The sequence below is a fragment of the Sorex fumeus genome, unplaced genomic scaffold, assembly GCF_029834395.1.
Source record: "Sorex fumeus unplaced genomic scaffold, SorFum_2.1 ptg000026l, whole genome shotgun sequence".
NCBI lineage: Eukaryota > Metazoa > Chordata > Mammalia > Eulipotyphla > Soricidae > Sorex > Sorex fumeus.
The window spans coordinates 1,744,285-1,759,626 of record NW_026606083.1 but is presented as its reverse complement, the minus strand read 5'-3'; the positions used below and the strand labels follow the sequence as shown (position 1 = coordinate 1,759,626).

General features: G+C 36.4%; 1 protein-coding gene and 1 non-coding gene across 3 annotated transcripts in view; one reads left to right on the top strand and one right to left on the bottom strand.

Annotated features, from left to right (window-relative positions):
* The window catches only part of GRM5 (glutamate metabotropic receptor 5), a 607,899-nt gene that overhangs the window by 260,818 nt on the left and 331,739 nt on the right, over nt 1-15,342 (top strand). The gene's annotated exons all lie outside the window — the stretch shown is intronic.
* LOC130024114 (U6 spliceosomal RNA) lies at nt 913-1,016 on the bottom strand. The gene has a single exon (XR_008792559.1). It is a non-coding gene; the product is annotated as a U6 spliceosomal RNA (small nuclear RNA).

The window sequence follows — 15,342 nt, the reverse complement described above, 5'->3', positions numbered from 1 at the left end:
AGAGTACAGTAGGTAAGAACTTGCCTTTTGTGGGTTACAACTTGTACTACGTAAATCCTTAGCACAAGTGGATGTAGCACAAACACCCCCAAATAAGTAATATAGAAAGAAGAGGCTGTTATTGGCATTGTGAAATTTGTGCTACTGGACTTAATTGAATTTTTATTTTAGTTGCTCATTGACTTTTGTATGATTTCAAGCAAATAATATAAGAGCAAGATCCTAAACTATTTATTATATCTCTTTAGAGATGCTTATCATGTTTGTCACTTTTCAGAAACTACCTCATTGATTTTATTTTGTTGAAAAAAGTGAAAAACTTCCATCTTTTCATGTTGAACCTAAATTTTACAGAGATGATGCAATTATTTTAGTCAATCTTAGGTTCATTAAATTATTAGCAAATATTTCTTGGAATGTCTATTGGATGCCAATACATGTGTGCAGTAAAATTATGCTCCTTTCCATTTATATGCATATATATGCATATATATGCATATATATGTATATATATAAAATTTTATATAATATGCTTGTCTATGCTTTCCATTCATATATACCTTGTTCTCACTGATGGAGTGAAGGAAAGAAGTATAGATAGCTGTTTCTCTGCATTCCCCATAGAAAGCAATATAATTTATTGCCAGAAAGGAGAGAATTTGTGTCAAAGCAGAAATATATGTGGCACTAAAGATTCTCCCCGATAGTTATTCATTTACCAAATTCAAATTGCTTTTTTGATCATAATCAAGGTTTATAAAATGCAGTATCATGGCATGTATGATTAATACCTATTTCATGACTTCTCCATTATAATAGAAATCACTCACCAAAATATACTGCCATTTTAAAATAGAAATACATCCCATATTACCTGTTATCATCTTGTATTTTAGTTATCAGTTTCTATGGAATTAACTAATAAATTAAAGTTATATGAAGTTTTCTTACGCAGGGCCATGCTAATCTTCTCTGTATCGTTCCAATTTTTTAGTATATGTGCTATCGAAGAGTGTCTAGCCCGCATGGCGAGGCCTGGAAAGCTACCCATAGCTTTACACAGTAATGACAAGTCTCACAATGGAGACATTACTGGGCCTGCTCGAGCAAATCAATGAACAACGGGAGGACAGTGCTATAGTGATACTACTATAGTGCTTACTGCTCTCAGCTGAAGCTCGAACTGAACCAGAAGTTTTCTTATTAAATTATTTATAGTGTAACACACTGTCCTGTAGCACTGTCCTCCCATTGTTCATTGATTTGTTCTAGCGGGCACCAGTAACATCTCCCAATAAATTGTGAGAACTTGTTGTTACTGTGTTTGGCACATTGAATGCATCACGGGTAGCTTGCCAGGCTTTGCTGTGCGAGCGAGATACTCTCAGTAGCTGCAGGGCTGAGAGGGACGAAGGAATCAAACTCAGACTGGCCGCATGCAAGGAAAATGCCCTACCTGCTGTGCTATCGCTCCAGACCACTGAATACAATCAAAATTAAATTATTAGAGTGGCACATAGTTTGTGTGGTTTTTAGATCAGGTCTTCCATACAGTCACGGTCATGGTCCTCCCATTGTTCATCGATTTGCTCGAGCGGGCCCAGTAACATCTCCATTGTGACAGCTGTTACTGTGTTTGGCATATCGAATACATCACGGGTCGCTTGCCAGGCTTTGCTGTGCTGGCGAGATACTCTCAGTAGCTTGCCAGGCTCTCCGAGAGGGACGGAGGAATCGAACTCAGGTCGACCATATTGTCTGTGTGTAAGGCAAACGCACTACCTGCTATGCTACCGCTCCAGCCCCTTCCATACAATATGGCATACAATGTTAATTTCTATAAAATTGATTTAATTTATTCAACATGTTTATTAAACATCTTTTGTTTCAAATATCTTATATTTTAAATATCACAATTTTGGCCTAGAAATATAATATTTAAAATGATTATAGCACTGTCGCACTGATCCCCCTCATCAATTTGCTCGAGTGGGCCCAGTAACATCTTCATCGTGAGACTTGTTGTTACTGTATTTGGCATATTGAATACATCACGGGTAGCTTGCCAGACTTTGCCATGTTGGCAAGATACTCTTAGTAGCTTGTCGGGCTCTCCCAGAGGAAAAATTGAACCAGGATCGGCCGGACCTGTGCACAAGGCAAACGCCCTACCACTGTGCTATTATATATAAGAATTTGACTTTTTTTTGAAGTTTATTTTTAATAGATTATTTCTAAGAACTAAAATATATAGTAGGAAACCCAAATATTGAAAATAAATACTGATTTTGTTTTACTTACATTAGCTATCCACATGACTAATGACTTGAATCAGATTTTGTTCATGAATTTTGTCTTGGTACCACTTATTATGCTGGAAATGCAAGCAGTCCTGGTCCTGAAGATCAGTAATAGTGTGTATGCTAGCAGTAATAGTACACCAGGCGATTTAATTATATCCTTCAGATGATTTTCTGGACCAATTAGTTGAACCATTTTCTCTGAGTAATTTATTGTAGTCCACTTCAAATTACTAATGCATTTCATTAAATAAATAACAATCCAGAAGAGTAGCTAATTGTTTTTTTTTTTAATATGAGTAAAGCTTTTTAAATAACTCTCTAGGAACTTTTTATTCAATAAAGATAGATTGAACTACATACTTTTTCTCAGGATAAGGGAGGCATTATCGGAAGAAGATTTGGCAATGTAGTAAAATGATTAAGAACATGAACTCTGTTACAAATCTCAGTTCAAAACCTTAACCAAAAAACGATCTTTGGCAAGTTACATATCCTCTTCGATCTTCTATTTACTCACTTGTAAAATGACGAGATGCTAACTTATAAGGATGATGAAAAGATAGATATCCATAATAATAGCCTTTTCTAAAACAGATTAACAGCACTACTATAGTTAGTATTAAGATGGTAATAGTATTATAGTAAGTATTAATTATTTATAGTATTTTCTAGGGTTTTGAAATATTTCTCTTGACTTGTTTGTTTTGGAGTCATACCTGGTGGTCTTGGAGTTACTCCTGGTTTGTACTCAGGGATCACTCTCAATAAATTTCCAGGGACCATCTGTGGTGCTAGGGATCAAACTGGTTCAGTCATGTGCAAGCCACATACCTTCCTTGCCAAACTATCCCTCCAGCACTGTCTATCACAAAATTTAAAACAATTTTTCATTGACATAGCATTGGTTGACAATATTATGAAATTTCAGTATTTTGCTTAAACTATTTTTTCACACAAAAGTCACCAAAAAGCCAGTGTTATCCAGAAAACAAAACTTACGCTCTACTAATTTTTGTTTATTTTTACTTTAATTTTTTATTTGAATCACCATGAAATACAGCTGCAAAGCTTTCATGATTAAGTTTCAGTCATACAATGTTCCAACAACCACCCCTCCACTGCTGTACATTTCCCAACACTAATGTCCCTCCGCTACCCCTGCATCTATTGAAGGAGCCTTCCTTCCTATTCTCTCTCTACTTTGGGGCATTATGATTTGCAGTCACAGATATTGAGAGGCCATCATGATTGGCGCTTTGCCTACTTTCAGCACACATCTCCCATCCCAAGTGATCCCTCCACCCGTCGTTGACTTAGTGATCCCTGGTCCATCCCAGCTACCTCCACCCCCAGCACTTGAGGCAGGCTTCCAAACACGGAGCAATCCTCCTGGCTCTTTATTCTATTGTCCTTTGGTGTCAGTCTCATGCTGTTATTTTATATTTGAAAAATGAGTGCAGTAATTCTTTGTCTGTCTCTTTCTTCCTGACTCATTTCACTCAGCAAGATACTCTCCATGTCCACCATTTATAATCAATTTTCATGAATTCATTTTTTTCTAACAGCTGCATAGTATTCCATTCAATAGATGTTTCTTTAACCAGTCATCTGTTCTCAAGCACTGGGGTTATTTTCAGTTCTGGCTATTGTGAGTAGTGCTGAAATGAACATACAAATACAGATGGCACTTCTACTGTTTTTTTTTGCACCCCCAGGATATATTCCCAGATATTTCTGGGTCAGATGAAAACACTCTGGTCATCTCCTTCTGTTAAGATGACCATAACGGTTTTCAGAGTCTAGGAATTGGCTTTGATTGTGTTTCTATTTTTATTCCCTTCAGTTTGTTCAGTTTATTTGCTTTAGTCAAATAGAATAGTTATTATCAACTTATGAGTGAAACCATTCAGTAATTATCTTTTACTTCCTTATTTATTTAATTTAGCTTTAATAGCTTCAAGTTCTATCAATTTTTCCGAAGGATAATATTTCATCTATTTAAAAGCAAAGTAATAATTCTCTAAGTATATTTATATATTTATAGCACTGTAGCACTGTCCTCCTGTTGTTCATTGATTTGCTTGAGCGGGCACCAGTAGCATCTCCACTGTGAGAATTCTTGTTACTGTTTTTGGTATATCAAATACACCATGGGGAGCTTGCCAGGGTCTGCCGTAAGGATATATATTTATGTATACATATATATGTGCATATAGATACATATATATTTAGACTTGTGAATGATGCTACAATAAACTTAGGAATAAAATATACTTTTAGAGTATTCATATTATTCATGCAAGTGGTTATTACTGAATTGAATAGAATTATCATTTTTCTACTGTAGCAGAATATTAATGTTTTTTCATAGAGGCTGCAACACACGATTTATCCACCAATAATGTACCAGCATAACTTTCTCTTTCTCTCCACGTTCTCACCAATACTTACCCTTTACTTTTTATTTTGTAAGAAATTCTTGCTTCTATAAGTTGATGCCTCTATAAATTGATTCCTCACTCTAGTTTTATTTACATTTTTAGATAATAAATTATGTTATAATTTTTTATGAATCCTTGACAATCTATTTGTCTTATTTGAAAAAGTTTTATTCATATCTGTCAAATTTTTTAATTAACCTGGGTTACTTGTTTTCTAGTAGTGTTCAATTGCATGACTTAATTGTATATTATACAAACTTTGAATTTTTAACCCTTTGTCTAACATATGATGTGCAAATATATTTCCCAAATTGTCTTTTTGTGTTTGAAATTATTAACTTTGCTGTATATAATATTTGTAATTGAATGTAAAAATCTTGTTTATTCTCTTTTTGTGTACTTTCTCAACAGAGTTCAGTCTTCAAAATATCTTTGCTGCTGAGATTTGGTGTAACAAACTCTAGGTTTAACATAATATGGAGGCTGAGGTATTTCCCTTAGATTCCTAATTTACCAAGTAGTTTTATCATAAATGGTTTTAAGTCTTATTTAGTACCCCTCCCCCACCCCACCCTACACACATTGCATGCATTAAACCATTATATAACCTGATAACTTCAATCCCTGAAATGGAGTGCCACTTAATGATTTTCTTGATTTGTAGTTGAGGTCTAAGCTTTTCTTACAATTTAATTGTGAAACAATCTGATCCTGGAGTTTATCAATTTTGTTGATCATTTCAAAGAACCAGCTGTTATTTTCATTGAGTATTAATATTTTCTCATGGTTTCATATTTTATTTCTGGCCCAACTGTAAAAATTTTGTTATTTATGCTTACTAATATCTCAGTGATAAACCCTCAGAGAGATACAAAGAGATCTATAATAATGGGTTCCGAAGTGGTGTTGGGATTATCTACATGAGAAACCATTATTAATAGCATTAGAAACCACAGAATCTCACTTAATTCTGATGGCCATATAGGCAAGTACTCATTATCTCTTTGTATCAGCGCAATACAAATTAAAAGACAAATAGGTACCATTCATTTCACCACCTGTGAAAATAACATTTATTTTAAAAAAGTGAAAACAAATGTTGAATGGGGGGACGCGATAAAGTAACCCTAATTTAATGTTGACAGGAATATTATCTTGTCCAGACCCTATGAAAAACAAGATAAATATTTATTTAACAAAATCTGAATTGAATTCCCACTTGACCCCATTATACCACTTCTGAAATCTACCTCCCCAAATGCAAAAACATTAATTTGGAAAGATATATGCACACCTGAGTTCACTACAGCTCTTATTACAATAGCCAGGATATTGAAACAAAAACGTAACAAATAGCAGATGAGTGAGTATAGAAGTTGTGGTATATATTAAAAATTATATATTATGAATTACTAGAAAACAATAAAGTCATTTAATTCGTGGCAGCTTTGATGGAATTGGAGGGTTTACTGTTAAAAAACAAAACATAAATAGGCCAAATACAGGATGATCTCACTCATTTATGGTATGCAGAGAAACAAATCAAGACTACGAACACTATCAGCAATCTTAAGCACTAGATTGCAGATCTGAGAGTGACAGGCTGGAGGGAGGGTGGACTAGGGGAACAATCACACTGACCATAAATAGCGGGGAACCATGTCCCCAGTGTCTCTAGCACGTGGGAGTCAGCTAAGGGGAAGCTATGTGTGCCCAAACCATGGTTACCAACAGATGGCGAGGACCTAGCAGAGAGAAGGAAGCAGAATGGAAGTGACGCAAGGACAGGTGGAGGCCTGGGCACCGCGGTGGCAGTGGGGGGTGGGGGGTAACTTTTCTACAAAGTTAAACACTATCAGGACCTAACCTAACCTAAGCTACAGAAAACAAATAATTTGTAAAAAAAAAAATTGTTAAATGCTCTTATATTTGTTTCTGTTTGTTCTTTTTCTTTCCCAGTTCATTGAATTGTTTTTACATTGAGCTTGTTTTTAATTTTAAAGTTTCCTAGTTTATTGATGTGGACTTGTACAGTGCAGAACTTCGGGCAAAATGCCACTCTTAGTATATCCTGTAGAAATAGAGTAGCTCTTTGTATTTTCATTGTTCTTCAGGTACATTTTTGTTTGTTTTGGGCCACACCTGGCTTATTATTGGTCCTCCTGCAGGGGGTCAGGGGGCCTTGAGTGCTAGTGATGGCAGGTGGGTGGGCTCAGCAAGGCCAATACACCACTGGCCATACTCCCCAACCCTCCAGATAGCCTCCTTCTCTTTTGATTGCCTTATGCACTTAAGAGCTGTTGAGAGGAAAGTCCTTTAGACTACATATGCTTGGTGTCTTTTTTACTATTTTCTTTGTGTTGTCAATTTCTAGTTTTGTAAAAGATATTCATTGACTTTTTTTTAACAACATATGACTTATCTTAGTAAATTTTAAGTGTGTACGTGAGAGAAGAGCATGAAATCTATAGACGACTAAGGTGATATACTCCCATCCCAGCAGCAGAGATTGTGGGAGCCTCTGCTCTACTGGCAAATTAAACAAAATCAGGGACAAGCAGGGCCCACAGCAAAGTAGACAGTTCCAGCACGAAAAAGGCAACTTATCAGTGAGGAGATGAAATTTGAAGATTATACACTAGACAAAGGGCTAAGATTTAACGTTTATAAAATGTAAAATGAAGTCACACAACTCAGCACTACGGGAAAACAAGCATACAAGATCAGTTTAAATATTTGACAGATGATCTGAATAGATCTTCAAAGGAGACCACGGATTTTCTGATGAGCATATAATATTATTTTTTATTTTATTATTTTATTTTGAGCTGGAGCGATAGCACAGCGGTAGGGCATTTGCTGTGCACGCAGCCAACATGGCTGACTCGAGTTTGATTCCTCTGCCCCTCTCGGAGAGCCCACCAAGCTACCCGTGACTTACTCGATATGCCAAACACAGTAACAGCAAGGCTCATGATGGAGATGTTACTTGGCCCGGTCGAGCAAATCGATGAACAACAGGAGAACTGTGCTTAATTTAATTTCAGTAAACAGTCTCTAGTTTCAGATGTAAAATGTTATTTCTTACTGTTTTCCTGCATTATTAACTTTATTAGTGAAACACCATGAGGTACAGTTGTTGATCTTAAAAGCTTTTGTACTTGGGTTTCAGTTATACAGTGATCGAGTACCCATCCCTCCACTAGTGCCCATTCTCCACCCCCAATTCCCAGTATCCCTCCCACCCTCCCATCCCCCCGCATCTCATCCCGCCTCTGTGGTAAGGCATTCCCTTTTGTTCTCTCTCTCCTTTTGGTTGCTGAGGTTTGCAAAAGAGGCATTGAGTGGCAATCATGTTCAGTCTATAGTCTACTTTCAGCATTCATCTCCCATTCCATCCAGGAAGGGTCCTCCCAATACCCTTTACTTGGAATTCCCTTCTTTGTCTGAGCTGCCCTTTCGCCTAGCATGTGCAGCTGGCCTCCAAGCCATGGAGTGAACCTCCTGGTACTTATCTCGAATATTCTTGGATGTTAGTCTCCTACTTTGTTACTTTATATTCCCCAGATGAATGCAATCTTTCTATATCTGTCCATCTCTTTCTGACTCATTTCACTTAGCATGATACTTCCCATGTAGTACCACTTGTATGTACATTTTATGACTTTGTTTTTTCTAACAGTTGCATGGTACTCCATTGTATAGATGTAGAAAAGTTTCTTTTTTTTTTTCAACTTTATCCATGTTTTATTTCTTTTTTTTTTCATTTTTTTTTCATTTTTAGTGAAACACCATGAGGTACAGTTGAAGATTTACAATTTTTTGTGCTTGGGTTTCGATTATACAATGATCAAATACCCATCCCTCCACCAGTGCCCATTTTCCACCACTATGGATAATATCCCTCCCACCCCCATCCCACCCATCTCACCCTGCCTCTGTGGCAGGGCAATCCCTTGTGTTCTCTCTCTCCTATTGAGTGTTGTGGTCTGCAAAAGAGGCTTTGAGAGGAAAACATGTTCATTCCATAGTCTACTTTCAACATGCATCTACCCTTCTGGGAGGATCCACCAAACACCCTTTATTTGGTGCTCCCTTCTCAATCTGAGCTGCCCTTTCCCCTAGAATGCCTGGCTGGCCTCTAAGCTATGGAGTAATCCTCCTGGTGTTGATCTCAGCTATTCTTGGGTATTAATCTCATATTTTGTTTCTTTATATTCCCCAGATGAATGCAATCTTTCTATGTCTATCCCTCTCTTTCTGACTCATTTCGCTTAGCATGATACTTTCCATATTGCACAACTTGTATATAAATTTCATGACTTCATCTTTTCTAACAGCTACATAGTACTCCATTGTGTAGATGTACCAAAGTTTCTTTAACCAGTCATCTGTTCTTGGGCATTCAGGTTTCTTCCAGTTTCTGGCTATTGTAGAGTGCTGCAATGAACAAACAAGTGCAAATATCACTTTGACTATACACTTTTGCCTCTCTGGGATATTCCCAGAGTGGTATTGCTGGGTCAAATGGGAGCTCAATTTCTAATTTTTTGAGAATCGTCCATACTGTTTTCCAGAGAGGCTGAACCAGTCGACATTCCCACCAACAGTGAAAGAGTGTCCCTTTCTCACCACATCCACTCCAGCATCGGTTGCTTTTGTTCTTTTGAATGTGGGCCAGTCTCTGAGGTGTGAGATGGTATCTCATTGTGGTTTTGATCTGCATCTCCCTGATGATTAATGATATAGAGCATTTTCTCATGTGCTTTTTTGCCATTCAGATTTCTTCTTTGAGAAAGCTTCTGTTCATTTCATTGCCCCATTTTTGGATGGGATTGGATGTTTTCTTCTTGTGGAGTTTAACCAGTATTTTGAATATCCTGGATATCAACCCCTTGTGAGATGTGTATTCGGCGAATATCCTTTCCCATTCTGTAGGCTGTCTTTGTATTTTGGTCACTGTTTCTTTGGAGGTGCAGAAGCTTCTTAGTTTAAGATAGTCCCATTTATCTATCTCTGTTTTCACTTGCTCGGCCAGTGGCGTGGCATCTTTGAAGATACCATTAGCTTCAATGTCATGGAGGGTTTTGCCAACTTTGTCTTCAATGAACCTTATGGTTTCTGGTCTGATGTTGAGGTCTTTAATCCATTTTGATCTTACTTTTGTACATGGTGTTAGGCAGAGTTCTGAACCCACATTTTTGCATGTAGCCATCCAGTGGTGCCAGCACAATTTGTTAAAGATACTTTCCTTACTCCACTTCACATTACTTGCACCTTTATCAAAGATTAGATGATCATATGATTGAGGGGAGATGACAGTGTATTCAACCCTGTTCCATTGGTCTGCAGTTCTGCCTTTGTTCCAGTACCATGCCGATTTAATTATTACTGCTTTGTAGTAGAGTTTGAACTTAGGGAGGTTGATTCCTCCCATTTTCTTTTTCCCAAGAATTGCTTTAGCTATTCGTGGGGGCTTATTGTTCCATATAAATTTCAGGAGTCTTTGCTCCATTTCTTTGAAGAATGTCATGGGTATCCTTATAGGGATTGCATTGAATTTATACAAGGCTTTCGTTAGTGTTGCCATTTTGACAATGTTAAGTCTCCCGACCCATGAGCTGGGGATAACTTTCCATTTCCTCATGTCCTCCTTTTCTCCTGAAGTAGCTTTTTGTAGTTTTCTTTGTACAGGTCCTTGACTTCCTTAGTTAAGCTGATTCCTAGGTACTTCATTTTCTGGGGAACAATTGTGAACGGGATTGTTTTTTTCATGTAGCTTTCTTCTCTCTCACTGTTTGCGTATAGGAAAGCCATGGACTTTTGGGTATTGATTTTATAGCCTGCAACTTTACTATACAAGTCTATTGTTTCTAGGAGTTTTTTGGTGGAGGTTATTGGGTTCTCTAAGTATAGTATCATCTGTGAATAGTGAGAGCTTGATTTCTTTCTTTCCTACCTGAATTCCCTTAATATCTTATTCTTGCCTAATCGCTATTGCATGTACTTCCAGTACTATATTGAACAGCAGTGGAAATACTGGACATCCTTGTCTCGTTCCTGATCTTAGATGGAAGGCTCTCAGTTTTTCCCCATTGAAGATGATGCTTGCTGTAGGCTTGTGGTAGATGGCTTTAACTATGTTGAGGAAAGTCCCCTCTATACCCATTTTGGCTAGGGTTTTCATCATAAAGGGGTGCTGGATCTTGTCAAATGCTTTCTCTGCATCTATTGATATGATCATATGCTTTTTATCTTTTCTTTTGTTGATATGATGGATTATGTTGATTGATTTCCGAATGTTAAACCATCCTTGTATCCCTGGGATGAATCCTACTTGGTCGTGGTGTATGATCTTTTTGATGGGTAATTGGATTCTATTTGCTAGTAGTTTGTTGAGGATCTTTGCATCTATGTTCATCAGGGATATCGGCCTGTAGTTCTCTTTCTTTGTGGTATCACTGTCTGCTTTTGTTATCAGTGTGATATTTGCTTCATAGAAACTGTTTGGAAGTGTTTTTGATATTTCAATTTCGTGGAAAAGTTTAAAAAGGATTGGGAGTAAGTCCTCTTTAAAGATTTGGAAGAATTCACTAGTGAATCCATCTGGGCCAGGACTTTTGTGCTTGAGGAGACTTCTTATTACCATTTCAATTTCCTTGATGGTGATGGGTCTGTTCAGGTATTCCAGGTCTTCTTGGTTCAGCCTTGGGAGTCTGTAGGAGTCTAGGAATTTATCCATTTCTTTGAGGTTTTGGTGTTCCGTGGCATAAAGCTTCTCAAAGTACTCCCTGAGGATCCTCTGAATTTCTGTGGTTTCTGTTGTAATGACCCCCTTTTCATTTCTGATTCGGTTCATTAGGGTTTTCTCTCTCCCTTTCTTTGTGAGTTTTGCTAGAGGCGTATCAATCTTGTTAATTTTCTCGAAGAACCAGCTCTTGGTTTCATTGATCTTTCGGATTGTTTTTTGGGTTTCCATCTCGTTAATTTCTGTTCTGAGTTTTATTATTTCCTTTCTCCTGTTCAGGTTGTGCTCCCTTTTTGGTCCTTCTCCAAGCTCTTAAGCTGTGAGGTTAGGTTACTTATGTGTGCTCGCTCCTCTTTCCCGAGGAATGCTTGTAGAGCTATAAACTTTCCTCTTAACACAGCTTTTGCCGTGTCCTATAAGTTTTGGTAACTCGTGTTCTCATTTTCATTTGTTTCTAGGAATCTTTTGATTTCCTCTTTGATTTCCTTTCTAAGACACTCGTTGTTCAATAGAGCACTGTTTAATTTCTAGGTGTTTGATTTAGTTTTCTGTTTTTGTGTGTATACTTCTAATTTCAGCGCATTATGGTTTGAGAAGAATGTTGATACAATCTCTATCTTCTTAATTTTATGGAGGCATGTTTTGTGGCTCAGCATGTGGTCTATCTTGGAGAATGTTCCATGTAAGCTTGAGAAGAATGTGTATTCAGCTTTTTGAGGATGAAGTGTCCTGTATATATCTACTAAGTCCCTTTCTTCCATTGTTTCCCTCAGATGAAGTATGTCCTTGCTAAGCTTGAGTCTGGTTGATCTATCAAGAGGTGACAAAGTGGTGTTGAAGTCTCCCACTAGTATTGTGTTGCTATTGATGTCTTTTTCCAAATCATGATGTCTATTCTATTTCTGGACTACCTATAATTAGTATTTTCCATAAGTATGGGAATCATGATGTCTTTTTCCGTATCTCATCCCACCTCTGTGGTAAGGCATTCCCTTTTGTTCTCTCTCTCCTTTTGGTTGTTGAGGTTTGCAAAAGAGGCATTGAGTGGCAATCATGTTCAGTCTATAGTCTACTTTCAGCATTCATCTCCCATTCCATCCAGGAAGGGTCCTCCCAATACCCTTTACTTGGAATTCCCTTCTTTGTCTGAGCTGCCCTTTCGCCTAGCATGTGCAGCTGGCCTCCAAGCCATGGAGTGAACCTCCTGGTACTTATCTCGAATATTCTTGGATGTTAGTCTCCTACTTTGTTACTTTATATTCCCCAGATGAATGCAATCTTTCTATATCTGTCCATCTCTTTCTGACTCATTTCACTTAGCATGATACTTCCCATGTAGTACCACTTGTATGTACATTTTATGACTTTGTTTTTTCTAACAGTTGCATGGTACTCCATTGTATAGATGTAGAAAAGTTTCTTTATTTTTTTTCAACTTTATCCATGTTTTATTTCTTTTTTTTTCATTTTTTTTCATTTTTTTTTATTTTTAGTGAAACACCATGAGGTACAGTTGAAGATTTACAATTCATTTTTGTTTTAATCTGCATCTCCCTGATGATTAGTGATGTAGAGCATTTTCTCATGTGCCTTTTAGCCATTCAGATTTCTTCTTTGAGAATGTTTCTGTTCATTTTATCGTCTCTTTTTTTTTTTTATGGGATTGGATGTTTTCTTCTTGTCGAGTTCAACCAGTGCTTTGTATATTCTTGATATCAACCCCTTTATTATTTACTTTGAACAGATGTAAGAATTTCAATATTAGCTGCATTTATCTTTATACTGATGTAATACTACAGTATGCATAGTATAGATTAATCCTGTTTATTTTATTCTATGACTTTAATTTGTGAGTTTTGATTATTTGTATTTTTCATTGTTATTGATGGATAGCAAACTTATTTGTCTGAAAAATCCTTGAATTCTCCAATATATTTAAACAACTTAATAGGCTATAATATTATTTGCTAGCAGATTCTTGTAGTAGTGATAACACTTTACTTTATCTATCCTATAAAGTTTCTAATAAGAATTCTTCTCATAAGTAACTGATAGTTAACTTGCATGTTTCGTTTTTATTTTCCTTGGAAGTATTATATTTTTTATTTATTATTTAATTATGATAATAATTTGGTGTAGTTCATCTTGGTTTTAAAATTTGGGGAATTCTATTTCTGGACTAGCTATAATTAGTATTTTCCATAAGTACGGGAATCATTCTGCTCTATCCATTTGAAATTATCAAACCGTGTCATACTACTTTCTCATTTTCCAAAGCACTAGATCTTAAACAGTACAACAGATAATATGTACTGGAAAAACATGTAGTTGATAGATATTTCTATCTTTAAAATTTCCTTCTTACAGAAGATATAAGTTGGCGTTAATATCATTCTAAACGGTATAAAAACAGTAAAATCTAACTACTTGGTCATTGTCAGTAGCTCAGTAGCAGAGGCTATATTGCTCCAACAATATACATATTGCTATTTTTGAATACAAATTAATAAACACACTAGTTTTATTGGCCAGCAGATGTGTTTAGTTTACTTAATTTAAAAATTTGACAGCAGTTGTGCTACTTCTAACCCATAAATACTATAAACTAAAATAATGCAATAAATACTTAAAGTTGATTTTATCCTGGTAAGATACATCAAATCATGAAGTGGAATATTCCTAAATTTAAAAGGAAAAGATGAGTTATGTTGCCAAGAAAAAGAGCTACATGTTTGATTGTGGTATTTAACCTCCTAATGCCTCAAAAACAAAAGAAAATTTCAGTTTATTTGGTTTTGAAATAAAGCAGTCTAAATGTTAATCGTCAAATTTCTTAAATTATATATTTTGGCCTGCTCAGTTTTCTTTAATTTTCATCATCAGTGTTTTTATTTTTTGCTAAGCTTATGCCTGAATTTAGTATAATTAAAGGTAAAGGTAAAGGCCCTCCCGTTGATCATCGATTTGCTCGAGCGGGCCCAGTAACGTCTCCATTGGAGACTTTGTTGTTACTGTGTCTGGCATATCGAATACTCTTGGTAGCTTGCCAGGCTCTCCGAGAGGGGCGGAGGAATCGAACTCGGGTCGGCCATGTTGGCCGCTTGTAAGGCGAACGCCCTACCCGCTGTGCTGTCGCTCGGCTAGTCAGAAAGTAGTGAGTGGTCGCAAGGTCAACCTAAAGTCAACCTGCAGCAAACTAGTATAATTAATGTCTTAAAATATATTTACTCTAATTTCAGTTGCTATAAAATGATATTGCAAATGATTAGTTAGGAAAGGAGTAATATAAAAGCCAGAGAAAATAAAATGAGTTTACAAAGCATAGAATAAACACTGCTTAAACCATAGAATGTAAAGAACTGTTCAGAGGTTAAACAGAGTTAGTATCGAATATATTTCACACTCTTCTGAAAAATTGTAAGCTTTAAACATATCTTAAATTATTGAAACCTCATTTGTTTCATAGTGCTGTATCCACACAAAATTAAAAATTATTCTATTATTAACCAAATAGTATATATTTATAATAACTAGTCATAAATATGTTCCATTAAATGGCAGCTGGTGTCTATGGACTTTATTGAGATCCTTCAGGTAGAGGTAAGCGCATCAATCTAATCCAGGAAGTTTAGAGGTAGTTGATGATCAGCTTAACATGAATGTCACCATCTTTGCATTTGTTAAACATTATGGGCTTTGTGTTTGAAAGTCAATTAATGGGTAGATATGCAGAAAAATTGATAGAGTTTAAAACAGGCATAGAAAATCTGGGAGAATATTTTGAATTTTCTTGGCACAAAATAAATGATCCATAAATCACTGTATCACTGTCTTCCTGTCGGTTCATTGA